Raw genomic sequence first — 18,859 nt, 5'->3', positions numbered from 1 at the left:
TTCTCGGTTCTTCCATTACCTGAGTGGCCACAGTATTAAATTCCCTCTGTTTGGAGGGGGTAGGAGGGGAATATAGGAGACGTAACAGGTAATAATAAAGTTCTTTTTATTTTCTAAATAAATAAATAAATAAATTCCCCCTGTTTGAAATACTAAGAGTGAGTTCACTTTCCTGATTACTCTAAGAGCCGTGATTGGAATCCAGATCTGTCTGACTACAGAAGTGCACTTAAAGTTTTTCTTTACAGAAGATGATAGTGGGGCAAAGCAGTAAAAGTGATAACCATTTAACCACCCTGCCCAGAGAGCTCTTCCCAGGTCCCTTTTGTGAGAGAAATTAGTTTTAGAGATGATGATCCACTCATAAAGCCTATTCATAATTTATTATGTTTAAGAAATTCTGCTTTCCATAGCTAAAATATTGTTTATACCTGTAAATGAAGATATTAATAACATCTAGTTACCAGAGTTGTTTTGATGATTAAATGAACTAATGTATGCCAAACCCTTGGTATGTGGTAAATGTTCAATGATAGCTTCAAAACCTGGTTAATTTTTAGTACCTTCAGTTTTCTCAGCTTGCTGATCCTGGAGTGTGGAGGACAGCTGCTCTGTCTTTCATTCCGTCGAATTCTTCTTATCACATTGTAGATTCACCTTGCCCATTGGACCAGTGAGTGAGAAGTAGTAATCAGATGGCTGGCCTGGCAGCTACAATCCACAGATGTGTGCAGTGAATGTTAGATCTGAGTGAATGCTTCTAAATCAATTGGACCTCCCTAGAGACTTGGCTGGCAATGAATGAGAGTGTGAGATGCTTTTGACACACGCATCCAGCATCTGATTTGAGGGAAAATGTCTGCTCAACAGTCCCGAGGGCAGTTTTCTCCGGATTGATTTGCAACTTTTGATCTCAATGGAAAAGAAGCCAAATGTAAAGGAGGTAGTTTTCTCAGTGAACAAGAAATCTTGTTGTGCTTTCCTTTCTGAACTTGGGGGGTGGGGGAGAAGTACCATTTACTATTACCGGCAAAGGGGCTACAGAGACCAAACTTTGCTAGAGAAGGGTGTTTAAAGGTGGGGGTGGGAGTTGGGGAGAGGAGCTTCTTAACCCACACAGCTCCCAATGACTCGGGAGAACCAGGAGACCAGAAACTGCCCTTGATGCAATCCAGTTGCAGACAGCAGATTAGGTCTTCAGCTACCACAGTCTAGAGCCTGGGGCTGGGAGTCCCACCTGTGCCCTTGGACATTTTCACTCAAATCAGATGCTGGATGCGTGTGTCAAAAGCACCTCACACTCTCATTCATTGCCAGCCAAGTCTCTAGGGCGGTCCAATTGATTTAGAAGCATTTGCTCACATCTAACATTCGATGTACACATCTGTGGATTGTAGCTGCCAAGTCAGCTGTCTGATTACTACTTCTCACTCACTGGTCCAATGGGCAAGGTGAATCTACAATGTGATAAGAAGAATTCGAGGCACTTCATTTGAGCTTGCCCTGACTACTGCACAGGTTGCTAGGGACTCATATGAGTCATTGATGTAAATGCAATTTAAAGAAGTTTGTAGACCTTACAAATACATTTGAGGTTATGGTTTTAAGCTAGAACAGTAGCTAAAAAACTGCTTTTTACTGTAATAGCATAAGTCTCCTACTCCTAGAAGTTAAGAGTACAGGATTTGGAGTCAAATAGACGCAGGTTCCAATCCTAGCTCACCGTGACGTGACTACTTCTCACTTAATCTTGCTGAGCCTCAGATTTCTCATCTGTAAGACAGGAATGATAATGCCTATCTGGAAGGGTTGTGAAGGTTAAATAAGATACTAAGGTGAGAGCTTAAGAAATGGTAGCCATGTTAGAATTGTTCACAAATTTATCTGCCAACTAATATTTTGGAACAAAATAGGGAGTCTGGTCAACTAGGTCATTATAGTCTTCAGAACTCTCTAGTATTCATACTTTGGTTTGTCATCTATGGTCCACTTCTCTAGGAACTGTTCCCAATCATAGTTCTTGCCAAATAGCTAGACCCGGGCAGCCATGTTTGTGCCATATGACCCTGTCCCCTTGGCCATTTGTTGGTTAGACCACAAGTGAACACTTAACCTAAGCTAGACAAATCAGATTCCTCTTTTGGGAACTGAAGCAGTCAATTGTGGGGCGTCATGTAGACTCCAGAACTAGTACAGCTGATGGATGAGCTGAGGAAACTGATACGGAGAAGTACAGAGACATATACAAAGAAGAAGCCATTTAGCTTTAGTCTATGTGAAAATGATGGAAATGGACTTGTTCCTGATGATTTTTTCAGTTCCATAAGGCCTAGCCATGCTAATTTCCTGTCCTTGAAGTCTATGCAGTCTACACACCCAACCATTAGTACTCATCTTTTCTTAACACTAGCACGAGTGCCTCTCTTTTCCTTGCAACCCAAAGAGACTATTCTAGGATAAGGGCAATGTTGTCTGTTTATAAGGTAAAACACACTTCTTTAAAAACTTGAATGGTTTTCTTACAAATGAGCTTATATACTCAAAACACACCCATAAAAAAAAAACAACACAAAAAAAAAACACACCCATACCTCAGTTAACTAGTAAGCACAAATCAGTAAAACCAGTTATGAATCAAATTATCAACAAACTAGTTGAGAAACTTTTTTCCCCCATGTTTTCTTGAATATTTTGTCATTATATGGAAAGGCTCAAAATGTTTGATTTGCAACAGCACCTGGAAGTTCTCAAAAAAATTGTATTATATGATCATGTAGTTTCTAAAGGGATTTTTTTTTTTACATCTTTATTGGAGTATAATTGCTTTACAATGGTGTGTTAGTTTCTGCTTTGTAACATAGTGAATCAGTTATACATATACATATGTTCCCATATCTCTTCCCTCTTGCGTCTCCCTCCCTCCCACCCTCCCTATCCCACCCCTCTAGGTGGTCACAAACCACCGAGCTGATCTCCCTGTGCTATGCGGCTGCTTCCCACTAGCTATCTATTTTACGTTTGGTAGTGTATATATGTCCATGCCACTCTCTCACTTTGTCTAAAGGGATATTGAGGACCTAAGGATGGGTGGGGTTAGAGGACTTACACTGAGCTAATTAAAGAAACAGGGAAGGCAATTCCCTGGCGGTCCAGTCGTTAGGACTTCACACTTTCACTGCTAAGGGCCTGGGTTCAATCCCTGGTTGGGGAACTAAGCCTCATGGTGTGGCCAAAAAAAAAAAAAAAAAAGAAAATTGTAAAAAAAAATAAACAGGGAAAAGCTATCTGAGAGTATATAATTATAAATGTCTATTATCCCCATCAGTAAAGTGGGGATAATAATGTACCCACTTCATATCATTGATCCAAGTATTAAATGAAGTAGTGAATGCAAATTCTTTGCCTGCTGCCTGGCATACAGATTAAAATCCATAAATGTTTTATTAGCTACAATGATTATGAAAATGTGACAAAAGTTGGTGCTGGAGCCAGATTTTAAAGGAAAATGAGAGGAGGTATAGCTCAGTGGTAGAGCATTTGACTGCAGATCAAGGGGTCCCCTGTTCAAATCCAGGTGCCCCCTTGTCTACTTTTCTGGGCTTCACTGGTGGTTCAGTGGTTAAGAATCCGCCTGCCAATGCAGGGGACATAGGTTCGAGTCCTGGTCCAGGAAGATCCCACATGCCACGGAGCAACTAAGCCCATGTGCCACAACTACTGAGCCCACGTGCCACAACTACTGAAGCCCACGCGCCTAGAGCCTGTGCTCTGCAACAAGAGAAGCCACCACAATGAGAAGCCTGCGCACTGCAACGAAGAGTAGCCTCTGCTCACTGCAACTATAGAAAGGCCACGTGCAGCAGCAAAGACCCAAAGCAGCCATAAATAAATAAATAAAATTTATTTTTTAAAAAAGGAAAATGCTCTAAAATTAAATTAAAATTAAAGTAAATGCTCTGCTATCTACTCAGTAGCTTTGTGAGGGTAGGTACTGGGTCTTGATTGCTGTGGTTTTCATAGAGCTTAGTGCCTATTCGACAAGTAATTTTTGGATAATTACTGAGCCCTCAGTATGGTCATCACAGACTGAAAAGGAGTTTGAAAGCTTTGGAAAGTAAAATGGTGATTTTGAAGAGGATTCTAATTCTGGGGTAGAAGTATTGAAAAGTAGGTAGATGAGAGGGGTGGAGAGGAGGGGTTCATGGACTTAGAAGGTCAACATGAACACCCACAAATTCTTAAATTTTTTTCCAGAGTTTAAAGTCATGAGCTTAGTCAAGAAATTCTAACATGATATGGGTTGAATTGCACCATCCCCCCAAATTTATATGTTGAAATCCTAACCTCCAGTACCTCAGAATGTGACCTTAGTTGGAAACAGGGCCATTTCAGATATGGTTAAGATGAGGACTACGATAGCCAAGACATGGAAGCAAACTAAATGTCCATCTACAGATGAATGGCTAAAGAAGATGTGTTTTATATATATATATATATATATATATATATATATATATATATATATATATACACATGCACACAGTGGATTTTTACCCAGCCATAAAAAAGAATGAAGTAATGGTATTTGCAGCAACATGGATGGACCTAAAGATGATCATACTAAGTGAAGTAAGTCAGACAGAGAAAGACAAATATCATATGATCTCACTTATATGTGTAATCTAAAAAATTGTTATAAGTGAACTTATTTACAAAACAGAAATAGACTCAGACACAGAAAACAAACCTATGGTTACCGAAGGGGAAAGGGGGGGCAAGGACAAATTAGGAATTTAGGATTAATAGATCTACACTACTATATATAATATAAAATAGATAAGCAACAAGGACCTACTGTATAGCACAGGGACCTATATTCAATATCTTGTAATAACTTATGGAATCACTTTGCTGTACACTTAGCTGTTACAGAAACATTGTAAATCAACTACACCTCAATTAAAAAAAAAAAGATGAGGTCAAACTGGAGAAGGGTGGGCTTCGAATCCAGTACCTCTAGTGCCCTTATAAAAAGACAAAAACTGGACATAGACAAGCGCACAGGGAGAATGTCGTGTGAAGGTGAAGGCAGAGATCAAGGTGGTGATACTGTAAGCCAAGAACACCAAAGATGGCCAGCAAACCACCAGTTAGGGGAGAGGCCTGGAACAGATTCTCTCTCACAGCCGTCGAGGGAACCAACTCTACTCAAACCTTGATTTTGGACATCCAGCCTCCAGAACTGTGATGCAATGAATTTCTGTTGGTTAAGCCACCCATTTTGTGGTACTTTGTTACCACAATAGTTTGCTAGGCAGCTCTAGCAAACTAATGTATGAAGCAAACAAATCCAAAAATGCTGCCCCTGCGGCTCTCCCAGTGGTAATTTCTGCTCAAGCCCAGATAATTAGATCTATAGGTGCTTGCCCCAAACCACTTCTGTTACAACAGCTCCTGCCAAGTATGTATGCTTCCAAGCAGCAGGCAGAATGATGTGGCAAGCCCTTGACTTCTTAGTCCCAAGGAGCACGGTAGTTTTAAGTCCAATCAACTACAACCATGCAATTAAAAAAAAGATCCTGCTTAGGTCTGAAGAGCTTTAAAAAAGTTTGCAATTTAGCTATTTCATCCTAAAACTATTTTAATAAGTAATAATAATTGCTAAAAATTGATTGATTATTATGGGTTAGGGAGTTTGCTAAACACTTTACAAACATCATTTCTTTAGTCCTCTCAACAGCCTTAGGAGATAAGTACTATTATTTACATTTTATCAAGGAAGAAACTGAGACTCAGAGAATTAGCTTGTCTACAAATCCATAGCTAGCCAGTAATGGAGCTGACCTCATACCCGAGGTGGCCTGAGCCCAGAGTCCATGATCTTTGTTACCATGCTCCTCTGTCTCCTGAGGGTACTGGACCTCCATGCAGAGAAAGCTTATGGAACATTAGATCCCTCCCCTTGTCTGACTTAGTCTCCTTGTAATTGACATAAAAGCTACTGCTTGTTCTGCCTGCATTTTCAAGCTCAAATTGTAAGAAAAGTGACTGGCATATAGTAAGTGCTCAGTAAGTGTTAGCTATTATTGCTATTAATATTGCATTGTATGTGTTTCTCTCTGGCAAGGGAGGTGAATCCCTAGTCTATTGCTAACAATGAGTACTTAGAAGTGTTCCTGAATGAACAAGATGAGTGGAGTAGGGGCTTGGAAAGTAAAGTTGATCTAGGAAAAAAAAATGAGAAGTGAGGGTAGGGAGCTTAGGGCTGGGGGAGGGGGCAAGGGACAGAGAAAGCAGTTGGCAGAAGGCCAGATACCACTTTGCCTTTGGTATGGCTGCCCCTGGGGGTTCAGAGGTGGGGGCTGTGTAGCCTTTCTGCTCCTGATTGGTCAGCTCACCTAGCTTTATCCTGTATTTTCTCCCCTTTACGGTGTTGGGGAGGCTGCAGCTTGTGGTTACATAAAGCTTCCTGGAATTCTTCCAGGAAGAGGAGAAGTGCCTGAGGTGCTGACAAACAAAGGTTCCGGCGGTGAAGACGGGTGTGAGTAAGAGCGATTGTGTACCGTCCATCTGCGTCATGGTGAGGCCAGAGGGCATTGGAATCAGGCAGATTTAGGTGGAAGTCCCAGCTCTCCCGTTTTAGTAACTGTGTGACTTACCTTCCTGAGTCTGATTTTCTCTTCTATAATAAGGATGATAATGGTACCTACTGCATAAGCATTTAAAAGCCTAGTACAATGCCTAATAAATTATAGCGGTTATTATTGTTATTGTTATTATTTTAAGTGTTAGGGTTTAATATCCTCTCTGCCTGAACATATGAATTCCCAAGTCTCCTCCTCTCCCTCCTGTTCTCTCAGTCCTGAAAATTTGAGACAAATTCCTCCAAGTGCCCCTTGATACCTCTGCTTTCCCCTGGTCCTTCCAGTGGGGCCAGGCCTTCAGGGACCCTTGGGCAGCCCTAGGACAGTGGAAAGCATCTCTCCATGACTCTGGGGTGGTCCTTTTTTCCCCACAGCCTAGGAAGGGTTGATAAAAGCCTTATCTGAGTCACCTTCCATTACAGGATTAAATCAGACTTGTTCTGGGGCCTTCTGTCTGCTACCCCAGGCTTGATGCCGGCAGCTCCTTGTTATTGCCTTTGGCCCAATCTGAGGTCATCACACTTCTTTGGGCCCAAGGGACCCTCAGAGGCAGAGGCTGAGGAGAGGCTCTGGCAGCCATTTGGGATCAATTTCAAGTAGCAAGGACTGACTAAGCATGGAGGCCAACAGCTAGGCACTCACTAGGCACCTTGGGTGGCAGACTGGGAGGAAGGATGCTCACCCAGTCATCTCCAACCTGAGGCAAGAAATGACAGGCTCCATGAGGGCAGTCAACAGGGATGCAGGAGATTAGCAAATGAGAGTTAATGGGGTAAAGGTATCATCATGTAATTGCAGAGTTATGGGGCAAAGGAATAATTGTGTGATTGCAGGTGTGTTGCTAAATTTCTCTGAGACTTAGTTTTTTCAACTCTGAGCTGGGAACATTAGCATTTACTACAAAAAGTTAATTTAGATCGAAATGTATGAGTTAAAACAACTAGGTTTTAGAGATAAACCTGAGTTTGGATTCTGACTTGGCCACCCACTGACCTTGTGCCACACTGTTAACTTTTCAGACCCTGTTTCCTCATGCGTAAAAAGGAGGAAATAACACTTCTCTCCCAGGGTTGTACGGGTTAGAGAAATTTAGGCATAGCAGTTAGCACTTACTAAGGCAAGTGCGCTAGGGCAAGTGCGTACCCCCGTCCCCTGGCCCCTAGTGCTGCTCAACGAATGAGCACTCATGAGTCTTCTTCAGACCGTGTAGGTGGGAGTGGGTTTAGCCTTCTTGTCTACCTTCTCAAATTAGAGAGGCAGCAGAGAAGATGCATTTCTCTTGCCCAGGTTGCGAGTGTTGAGGGGGGGCGCAGGGGGAGGGTGTTAGAGGATGGGATGCATGTCTCTGTGTGTCCCCTGGCAGAAAGAGCTGGGACTGAGCCAGATGCCTCCTCAGCATGAGGTCAACACCGTGGAGATATGTTTACCGGATTTGGGTCAGCTTGGGACCAGCCTCAGCTTGGAGGGCAAAGCAGGAAAGAAGGGAGAAAGGGGGATTTCGTTAGCCTCCAACAACCAGGTGGGCCTTGGAGTAGGCAGGTGCAAGCTGTGAGCTGTCTGGGAGGCTATCCAAAGACAGGGAAGGCCTAAATGCTCAGCGCCAGGCTGCCCCAGGGAGGGCTCCTTCCTGAGTCTGAGGTGCCAGCTCAGGACTCTCAGCTTGTACTTCACCCTCTCTCTGCCCAGATCTTTCATCTTCCTGGCTCCCTTCTTCTCCCTTACTTCTTATTTTTATTTGCCACTACTCCGTAATTTTATTGTGATTGATCCTTTCCTGACCTGGACCCAGCAGGTAATCTGGCAAGTGTGAAGGGACACCGGACCCCCTGCCTGTTGGAAATGCAACAATCTTTGTGTAATGACTGTCTGCATGGCATGATCTCATCTCATCCTCAGAACAACTTTAAGAGCGAGCTTCTCTTAGTACCCTCCTACTCCAGTTGAGGAAACTCTCATTCTATGAGATAAAACAAACTTGCTCATGGTTACTTGACTAGGAAGTGGCTGAAGCAGGACTTGTTCAAAGAATGAGTGACTTTTCCATTCCAACTCCAGATAAAGAGCATTCTCGGGTCTAAGCTGTGCTTTCTACACTCATGGACCCTGGGAAGTGTGAGAATGGAGCTGTTTTCTCAGGAGGGGCCGCAAGCTCAGTGGAGTGGTCACTGTGCCGCCAGAAACAGTGGGCTGGTAGAGGGTCCTCTGATGTCTTCCTCAGGGGGCAGGAGCCAGGCAATGAGCTCACAGGAGGGGGTATGCTGAAAGTGGAGCTTGTTCCATCCAAGTTTTAAAGGGAAGCCCAGAGGTTCCTGGAGAACATAAGTAAAATAAAACAAAAATGGGGGAGGCAGTAGGTTACTTTGAAATGATGCCAGTAGATGCCCCCTGCTATAGCAGTGGTTAGGCACATGAGCCTTGGAGTCTGGCAGATCCGGGTTTGAGTGCCACATTGGCACCTGCTTCTGTGGGTGACCTTTTGCAAGGCATTTAAATTCTTGAAGCCTCAGTTTCTTCATCTGTAAAATGGAGATGATAGTGGTACTTTGTTATGAGGATCAAATGATATCATGTTTCATAAAGCTCATAGCCTAATACCTTAACCTCAGTCAATTAAAAAAAAAAAAGGTATTGGTAATAGAACTGGATTAAGAGTAAACACCTGTCAGAAATGTTCTTTACCTTGATCTGGGTGGTGGTTTTATGAGTGTGTGCATATGTAAAAAAACAAACCTTGAATTGTACACTTAAGATCAAATTACTTTTCACATGTGAAAATGGGTACTTTTCACATTTTATTGTATGTATCTTATACCTTAACAAAAAAAACAAGAGCAAGAAAAACAAAAGGAAGCTCTTGTAAGTCAGGGTTGGTAAAGTGAAAGGGTTCAAATTTAAAGAAAAAAAATTGCAGGCTAAAATGTAGGAAAAAATGTATTATGGAGGTATGTCAGGAAGTTAATTAATAAAAACATGTTTTCCCCCCTCGGATTTTGTAATGCTTATGGGATTTGTCAGTTGTTTTTTCTTTTGGCCGCACTATGCGGCATGCGGATCTTAGTTCCCCAATCTGGGATCGAACAAGCGCCCCCTGCAATGGCAGCGTGGAGTCTTAAACCACTGGATCGCCAAGTAAATCCCTGTCATTTTTTTTAATGTGTAATTTTGTATGATTTATTTTATTATCCTAAGTAAATATTCACTTTTGTAGTGAAAAAAAAGTGAATTGGGGCTTCCCTGGTGGCGCAGTGGTTGAGAGTCCGCCTGCCAATGCAGGGGACACGGGCTCATGCCCCGGTCCGGGAGGATGTCACATGCCGCGGAGCGGCTGGGCCCGTGAGCCATGGCCGCTGAGCCTGTGCGTCCGGAGCCTGTGCTCCGCAACGGGAGAGGCCACAACAGTGAGAGGCCCGCGTACCGCAAAAAAAAAAAAATGTGAATGATCCCCTCTTCGGTAGTGCTTCGCAGTGGGACCCTCTTGGGATAGGAGAGAAAGCAGGAGTTGCTAGGTTGGATAAGGACAGAGCCACCCCACTCCTGCCCTCCTCCCTCGGGTGGTTGGAACCAATGAACAGCCTGGGTGTGGGGTCCTGTGGTTGTCCTGAGGGAAGCCTGCCTGATGGGAAGCCTGCTGTGATCAGGCTTAGCTCTTTGCCCCTGCAGAAAGAGCTCCCGCTGTATCATCTTCCCCCATCGCAAAGAGAATGAGCAACACAGTGATATCAGCCCAGTCAATTCTCCCTCCTCCTAACAGTTCTCAGCATTGACCTTGGAGGTGAGGCATCTTTAGGGGGACCTTATTGAGTAATAGGGATAAAGAACACTGAGAAGAGGGAGTACCCAGGCTCTGAGCCCCCGATGAGCAGGGCTGGTAGCGAGGCGTCCCATTACATCCTGGAGCTATTACCTTGGGGAAATGGAATTGGACAAGCCTGCCTTCCCATTATGCAAAGAAAGGGCTTTTCAAGTAAATTTCCATTTAAGTATGAGCTGAGATCAGTGAAGATGGGGCCATAATAGCTTAGACGGTCATCGTAGCTATTAAAAAGACATCTATTACCATGTGCTCAGGCTGCCTTGTCATCTTCATATCATTCATCCCCAGAAGACTGTGACTCAACCTTTTGCAAGCTTCTGGGAGGCAGGTTAATGTGCATCTGTATTTTCAACTTTTTAATTCTTTGACATACACAGTGGATGAAATTTACATCCTTGACACAGCCCATGGATGTATTCAGAATGTGATAAAAAGTCGGTCCAGGATGGAGATGGAGATGGGTGGTGGGTGGTAAGTAAAGCACTTCACTCACTGGTCATTGCCTGCAATGCTGGGCTTGCCTCTCTCTTTAGACCATCTCGTGCCACCATTCCCTGCGTAGGACCTCAGACAAGCACAGTTCCGTTTTTAGCTCAAGGCCTTCAAATGGTGGTCTCTGCTGCCTGGATACTCTTCCCCCATGCTCTACCAGGCTGACTCCCACTTATTCTCCAGGTCTCAGCTTGAACCTATGTCTTCAAGGAAGCCTCCCCCGACCCACTCCCCGCCCCCAGACCAGGTTAGGGCCTTCAACTGGATTTCTGTCTTTGGATAACAAACTGCCCTTAGCCATTTGCTCAGATTCTGCCGTTTGACTGGGCTCAGTCTTGCCTGGGTGACCTCTGCAGCCGCTGTCAGTTGTTGGATTGACTGGCTGCTAGCTGTTCCTAGATAGCCTTGCTCATTGTAAGGAGCCTCAGCCAAAATGGTGGAAACAGCTGGGACAGCTAGAATGCCTGAGACAGCTAGGAGGCTAACCTGGGGCTTCCTTACATGGTGGCTTCAGGGCAGCAAGAGGGTGAGAGTAGAAGCTGTAAGGTCCCTTGATGCCTCCTCCAACTCTCAAGCATTGGAAACTGGGCTTTCAGGGCAGGTGGCCCTCAGAGTACATCCCTTGAAGGTCCCCAGAAGTCATATAATGTCACTTCTACGGCAATTTGTTTTACCAATAGGTTAAAGAAAGTCATAGGGCCAGCACAAATTCAGCAGCAGAGAAATAGACTCACTTCTTGATGAAAAGTCACCTTGTAAAAGGGCATGTATCTAGGGATAGAAGGACTTACAGCCATCTTTGGCCATAGTCTAGCACAGGTCTAGTTCCCTAAGTGTTTCCTTCACTGCTCTTATAACTGTTGTTGACTAATTCCTTGTATGATTGTTTCTTTGTCATTTTTATCTCCCACGAGACAACACGGTCCATGAATGTAGGGACTGACTATCTTGTTTATCACTCTATTCCCAGAGCTTGGCACATAGTGGAAACTAAGTAGTTGTTAAATGAACAGATGGATGAATGAATGAATAAATAAGGCTCCAGGAGTCCCAAAGTTGCAGCATAAGGCTTTGGAGATAGTCCTGGGTTTGAAATCTAGTTCTATCACTTCCTAGGTGTTTGACCTTAGGCAAGTTGCTTGATCGCTGAGCCTCAGTTTCTTTATCTTTAGAGATTAAAATAAACCACACCTGGGGACTTCCCTGGTGGCGCAGTGGTTGGGACTCCATGCTCCCAATGTAGGGGGCCCGGTTTCGATCCCCGGTCAGGGAAATGGATCCCACGTGCATGCTGCAGCTAAGAGTTTGCATGCCACAACTAAGGAGCTCACCTGCTGCAACTAAGACCCGGCGCAGCCAAATAAATAAATAAAATAAATATTTTTTAAAAATAGGGACTTCCCTGGTGGCGCAGAGATTAAGAATCCGCCTGCCAATGCAGGGGTCACGGGTTCGAGCCCTGGTCTGGGAAGATCCCACATGCCATGGAGCAACTAAGCCCGTGTGCCACAGCTACTGAGCCCATGTGCCACAACTACTGAAGCCCGTGCGCTTAGAGCCTGTGCTCCGCACCAAGATAAGCCACCGCAAGGAGAAGCCCTCGCACCACAACGAAGAGTAGCCCCTGCTCGCCGCATCTAGAGAAAGCCCGCGCGCAGCAACGAAGACCCAACGCAGCCATAAATAAATAAATAAATAAGTAAATAAATAAAAATAAAAAAATAAACCACACCTCACAGTCTAATCCTAACCATGAGGGTTTCAACTCCACATTTGCTCTCTTCCCTTCTCTTTGTGACCCCCTTAGCTTTTCTTACTCAACAGGTGAGGGCTAGTTTCCTTGTTTTAAGGGCCTTCCCCCAACTCCCAAATATTGGAAACTGGGCTGTCAGGGCAGGTGGCCCTCAGAGTACATCCCCTGAAGGTCCCCAGGAATCTATTCTATATAGACCATTGCCCCAACACTATTAGTGGCTGCAAACCAGTGGTTCTCAACTAGGAGTGATTCTGCCCCACAGGGGACATTTGGCAATGTCTGAGACATTTTTGGTTGGGGAGGGGAATGCTACTGGCATCTAGAGGCTAGCAGCTAGGGATGTTAAACATCTTAAAATGCACAGGACAGCCCTCTCCCAGCCCCAACAAACAACTAAACGGTCCCAGACATCCGTAGGGCTGAAACCCTGATGGGAACTGACTGTTCTTTCTGTCCTCACCAGTTTAGATGTAATAGATTCTTCCTGGTAGTAGTCAGCCCTCATCCTTCTTTAGCTCTGGTGTCTGGTGATGGCCACAGTTCTCCCATTCCTGGACCACACATCTTTTGAGCAACAGCTTTTCTGCTTAGGCAGTTTGAAGAGAAGGGAGGGAGGAAATGGCTCTATCTGTTGGCCAGAGCTGGGATCACAGCAGGAGAAGACAAATGGAGTTTATTCTGGGAAAGGCCTCAGGTGTGTCAACCTTCACTGTATTACAAACCCCTAGGGCAGCTGGAGAATGTTAGTTGGGACAGCACATGACTGGATAAAGTTGTTACTGAAGCTGTCGTGTGTGACAAGCTTGGGGTTAGGGCCTAGAGTTGTATTCAGCAACTTCTTATTCTTTCTTCTTTTTTAGAAATTATTGAAAAAATTATCCCAGGGGTCCAGACCCAGGAATGGAGATGATCCTAGAACTTCATTTTCTCAAAGGGGGTTAGTGTCCTAGGCGTAACAGCACACCAGCCAGGAAGGTGTTTGTAGCCACCTAGTGGGTGCTTGTTAAACACTTGCCGAACTGAATCCAGAGTTTAGGAGAAACTGCACAAGCACACAGCTGCTTTTAATACCCCTGTTGGGAAGAAAATTTATCAAAGAAAGAGGAAGAAAAGGAGAGAGGAAGGGAAAGGTTTTAACTGATTACTGAGTACTTTATGTGTCATTTCTTCTGATCCTCACAAAAACCCTGTGTGGTCAATTACTGACCATTAGTATCATCACCCCCATTTTATAGATGGAGAGGTTTAGTGACTTTCATTAAGCCACTGCTGGAATATAATGGAACCACAATTTGAACCCAGGTCTCTATGACTCCAAAGGCCTATTTCCATTATACCACAGAATTCTTCCATCAGAGAAGAAATGATTTTAAAATAATAATAAATATATAAACAACTATTTATTGACTTCCAACCATATGCCAAGGTCTGTGCTAAGGTTTCACATAGATTATCTCATTTAACCCTCACACAAACACTATCTCATTAAATTTTACCATGAGCCTGTAAGGTAAGTATTGTTCTTATTATTCCCATTTTATAGATAAGGATACTGAAGTCCATAAGAATTAAGTATGTTGCTCTAGGTTTCATAGCTGTGAAATAGCAGAGTGCAGAAAGAAAACAAAAGAGGGAATTCTTTAAAAGGAGGAGAATGGAAGAAAGAATGTACAAAGGGAGGAAAGGAAAAGAGAAAGAGCAAAGGGAAAGGAGGGGAGGAGGAAGGATAGTGTCACTGGAGGGGCTTCTAAAGAACTGGTAATCTCTTTGGTCTTGGCCACAGAGGAGGTGAGGAAGGGGATGTCATCACTGAGAAAGCATCACAGTAAGGTGCATACATTGTGCCGCCTCCCACCTTCAGAAGTCAACCTGTGGCAGATGTGGCTACCTGGCCAAGAGGAAGAGAAAGTATAATGGAGTGCCAAGGCTAAAAGACAAAATATCGCCTTGACCAGTGAATGAAGCACCTAAAAATTGTATGCTATGGATTCAGGCATGGATTCTGTGAAGGAGCAAAACCTAAACCCAAGAGGGCAGCTGTTGCAGCATACAATTCATCTTATGGGTTTCAACGGTTAGTCATGCATTAAGTGTTCTGGTTTAAAATTGTTTTTTAATAAATAAATAAATAAAAATAAAGAACTGGTAATGTTCTTTAAAAAATTTTTTTATTGGTGTATAGTTTATTTACAATGTTGTGTTAGTTTTAGGTGTACAGCAAAGTGAATCAGTTATACATATACATATATCCACTTTTTTAGATTCTTTTCCTATATAGGAGCATTACAGAGCATTGAGTAGAGTTCCCTGTGCTATACGGCAGGTTCTTATTAGTAGCTATCTGTTTTATATATAGTAGTGTGTATATGTCAATCCCAATCTCCCAACTTATCCCTTCTCCCCTTATCCCCTGGTGACCATAAGTTTGTTTTCTACATTTGTGACTCTACTTTTGTTTTGTAAGTCAGTTCATTTTTGTATCCGTTTTTTAGATTCCACATATAAGTGATATATGATATTTGTCTTTCTGTGTCTGACTTACTTCACTCAGTATGACAATCTCTAGGTCCATCCATGTTGCTGCAAATGGCATTATTTTGTTCTTTTTTATGACTAATTTATTCCATTGTATATATGTACCACATCCTCTTTATCCATTCCTCTTTCAATGGACATTTAGGTTGCTTAGGAACTGGTAATGTTCTATTCCTTTTTTTTTTTGCGGTACACGGGCCTCTCACTGTTGTGGCCTCTCCCGTTGTGGAGCACAGGCTCTGGACGCGCAGGCTTAGCGGCCATGGCCCACGAACCCAGTCGCTCCGCAGCATGTGGGATCTTCCCGGACCGGGGCATGAACCCGTGTCCCCTGCATCGGAAGGGGGACTCTCAACCACTGCGCCACCAGGGAAGCCCTGTTCTATTCTTAATCGAAGTAGTGGGTCATGGGTGCTCTTTTAATTTCCTCCCTTCCTCCCTCCCTCCCTCCCTTTCTTCCTTCCTTCCTTCCCTCCCTTTCTTTTTTGGCTGCGCTGGGTCTTCATTGCAGCATGCTGGATCTTTTAGTTGGGGCATGCAAACTCTCAGTTGTGGCATGCACGTGGGATCTAGTTCCTTGACCAGGGATCGAACTCGGGTCTCTGCATTGGGAGCACAGAGTCTTACCCACTGGACCACCAAGGAAGTCCCTTAGTATTATTCTTTAAACTGTTCTTATATACTGTATGTTATGTATAAGCATACTTATATACTGTATCTGATATAAATGTATCATACCTGTAAACTGCTTTGCAGGGTTGTCCTGCAAATTAGTGATCTGATATGTAAAGATCCCAGCAGAGAGTAAGTGTTCAAGAATATCTTACATGTATCCAGTGCTCATTGTGTTCACAATTGCTCTAACTATATTACATGGATTATCTCATTCAGTTCTTACCCCAACTGAATAGCAGGAATTATTGTTATGGTCCTCATTTTATCATTGAATGACCTAAAGGACATAGAATAAATGATATTCTCAAGATCTTGGGAATACTGGTAATGGTGGAGTTAGGGCTTGAACCTAGGTAATATGGCTTAGGGCCCACATTCTACAGCTCTCCACTCAACTGCTTCCCAGTAAAGAACTCATTATTACTACCATTGTACCCCTGGAGAGAGAAGAAATGTAAAAGGAGGACTGATGTCAGCTTGGAAATAAAACACCTTTGAACTGGGCTGAGATTGGTGGTGTTGGAAAGGCAAGGAAGTAGAGATCAGGAGTTCACAAAGGTTTGGGGGGGGCGGTCCACATCATTAAAGGTGGTGATTATGGCTTTCATTTTTTAAACATTTAACAAATAAGATAATTATTAAAATATTTTCTCCTGATAAAAGGAAACAGTTTGGGTCTTGAGTGAATGAAAGAATGAATGTGAGGTGGTTCTTGGTGGTCAGAGGAACATGAAACAGTTTACAGTTGACATCTGAACAACATGGGATTTAGGAGTGCCAGCCCCCGCCCCCCAGTCAAAAATCTGAGTATAACTTCTTTTTTTATTTGGCTGCGTTGGGTCTTCATTGCTGCGCGCGGGCTTTCTCTAGTTGCAGAGAGCAGGGGCTACTCTTCGTTACGGTGCGCAGGCTTCTCATTGCGGTGGCTTCTCTTGTTGTGGAGCACGGGCTCTAGGCGCACGAGCTTCAGTAGTTGTGGCACATGGGCTCAGTAGTTGTGGCTCACGGGCTCTAGAGCACAGGCTCAGTAGTTGTGGTGCACGGGCTTAGTTGCTCCACGGCATGTGGGATCTTCCCAGACCAGGGAAGCCCACGTATACGTATTTATTGAAAAAATCTGCATATAAGTGGATCTGCACAGTTCTAACCCATATTGTTCAAGGGTCAGCTGTATTACTCAGCTGAACACTGGAAGCCTCCGTGGTGGATTTGACTGTTGTAGTGTTTTATTTTAAGTCATATATACTTTAAAAATTTACCCACAATGGGCTTCCCTGGTGGCTCAGTGGTTCAGAATCCGCTTGCCAAGGCAGGGGACACGGGTTCGATACCTGGTCTGGGAAGATCTCACATGCCGTGGAGCAATTAAGCCCGAGCACCACAACTACTGAGCCCACGTGCCACAGCTACTGAAGCCCATGCACCTAGAGCCTGTGCTCTGCAACAAGAGAAGCCACCACAATGAGAAGCCCGCGCACTACAACGAGGAGTAGCCCCTGCTCGACGCAATTAGAGAAGATCCCGTGCGCAGCAACAAAGGCCCAATATAGCCATAAATAAATTTATTTTAAAAAATTGTGTGACAATTATATCCAATTTATCTTTTCATTCATTGGGACACTAAAAATGTGTTGTTTGTAAATAAGTGCTTGCCAAAAGCATATTGAAATCATCTCTATTTTCTTGTTATTTAAAAACAAAACAAAAACTATAAAATTATAGACAATTATAAAAATAAACAATAACATTTTAAAGAGCAAATATAAGAATTCTAAACAAGTCATAAAAGCATTATCTATCTATAATGCCATAAACAGTTACATTTCATTCTATGTGTCAGTATTTATTCAGTTTATATTCAGTATATATATATACAAATGTATATACATAGATAAACATGAGTAGATGTGTGATATACTGTAATTTTTGTATTTGCTAACAAATCATTTTCTCTTAAATTATAAATTTAAAACAAATACAAAGTGTGCAACACTTATGAAACAAGAAAAAAGTAGAATTTTGCCTTCATGCACTGTATAGTACGTTGTGATAAAGTTGACTTTAGAATACAATCTTTAATAATACATGTTAATCTAAACAACATGATTTACTTAAAATCACTTCTATATAACACCCAAAGAATGGGTTCAAAACATTCCCAAGGGAGTTGGTAAAATCATATATTACTATGAAAGGGTTAAAAACAAAACAGGTTGAAAATGTTCATGTAGTGTTTAAGAACTCTGGGTTTTGGAGTCAGAGCTGGGTTATAATCTAAACACTCTCCTTGGAAGAGTGATGCAAACTCTCTGAGCTTTCGTTTTCTTCATCTGTAAAACTGGGATGATACAATATCATAGAGCTGTTTTAATGGTTAAACCCGATTATGTATGTAAAAGTACAGAACCTGTCATAAGGTAAGCCCTCAATAAATGTTAGTTACCCTCCCCACTCCCCCGGGGTAAGAAAAAGGTGGGTAAAGAGGAAGAATTCTCCACCTGTGGCCATACAATTTACTTCTTGAAGAAAAAATTTAGAGGATACCAGACATCCTTGCTACACACATACACCACTATGTCATCCAGCGGCACAGAATCTGCCCAAGAACTACACTCTTATCTTTCGTCCAATCACATCATTCTGCACTCTCTTGCCCCTGTTCCCAACCCTAGTTTCCCAAGCCACCTTCCCAATCACTCATTCCTCTCTACCCCGTCCAGAAGTCGTGGCTATCCCCCCTCTTTCTTGTTCTAACTTTCGCGCCCCACTAGTTCTTCGCCAATCGGAGAAGTAATTGCCTCTTCCCTCCCCTCCTCTTACTGACGTTACGAGAAGGAAGATTTCTGATTGGTTTTTCTGGAGCAAGAGCGTGCCAATAACAGACAGACTTTTTTGGTGCGGAGGGGCAGCTAGTATTTTCACTGGTGATTGGCTGGGGTGGCC

At 43.2% G+C, this 18,859-nt stretch overlaps 1 non-coding gene across 1 annotated transcript; it reads left to right on the top strand.

Moving 5' to 3' along the window:
* The first annotated feature begins 3,511 nt into the window (after positions 1-3,511).
* TRNAC-GCA lies at positions 3,512-3,583 on the top strand. The gene has a single exon. It is a non-coding gene; the product is annotated as a tRNA-Cys (tRNA).
* Positions 3,584-18,859: the final 15,276 nt, after the last annotated feature.

Source organism: Monodon monoceros, unplaced genomic scaffold (genome assembly GCF_005190385.1).
Source record: "Monodon monoceros isolate NGI ecotype Baffin Bay Population unplaced genomic scaffold, NGI_Narwhal_1 Super_Scaffold_12, whole genome shotgun sequence".
Lineage (NCBI taxonomy): Eukaryota > Metazoa > Chordata > Mammalia > Artiodactyla > Monodontidae > Monodon > Monodon monoceros.
The sequence above is the reverse complement of the archived record's forward strand: the minus strand, read 5'-3'. Positions and strand labels throughout refer to the sequence as shown.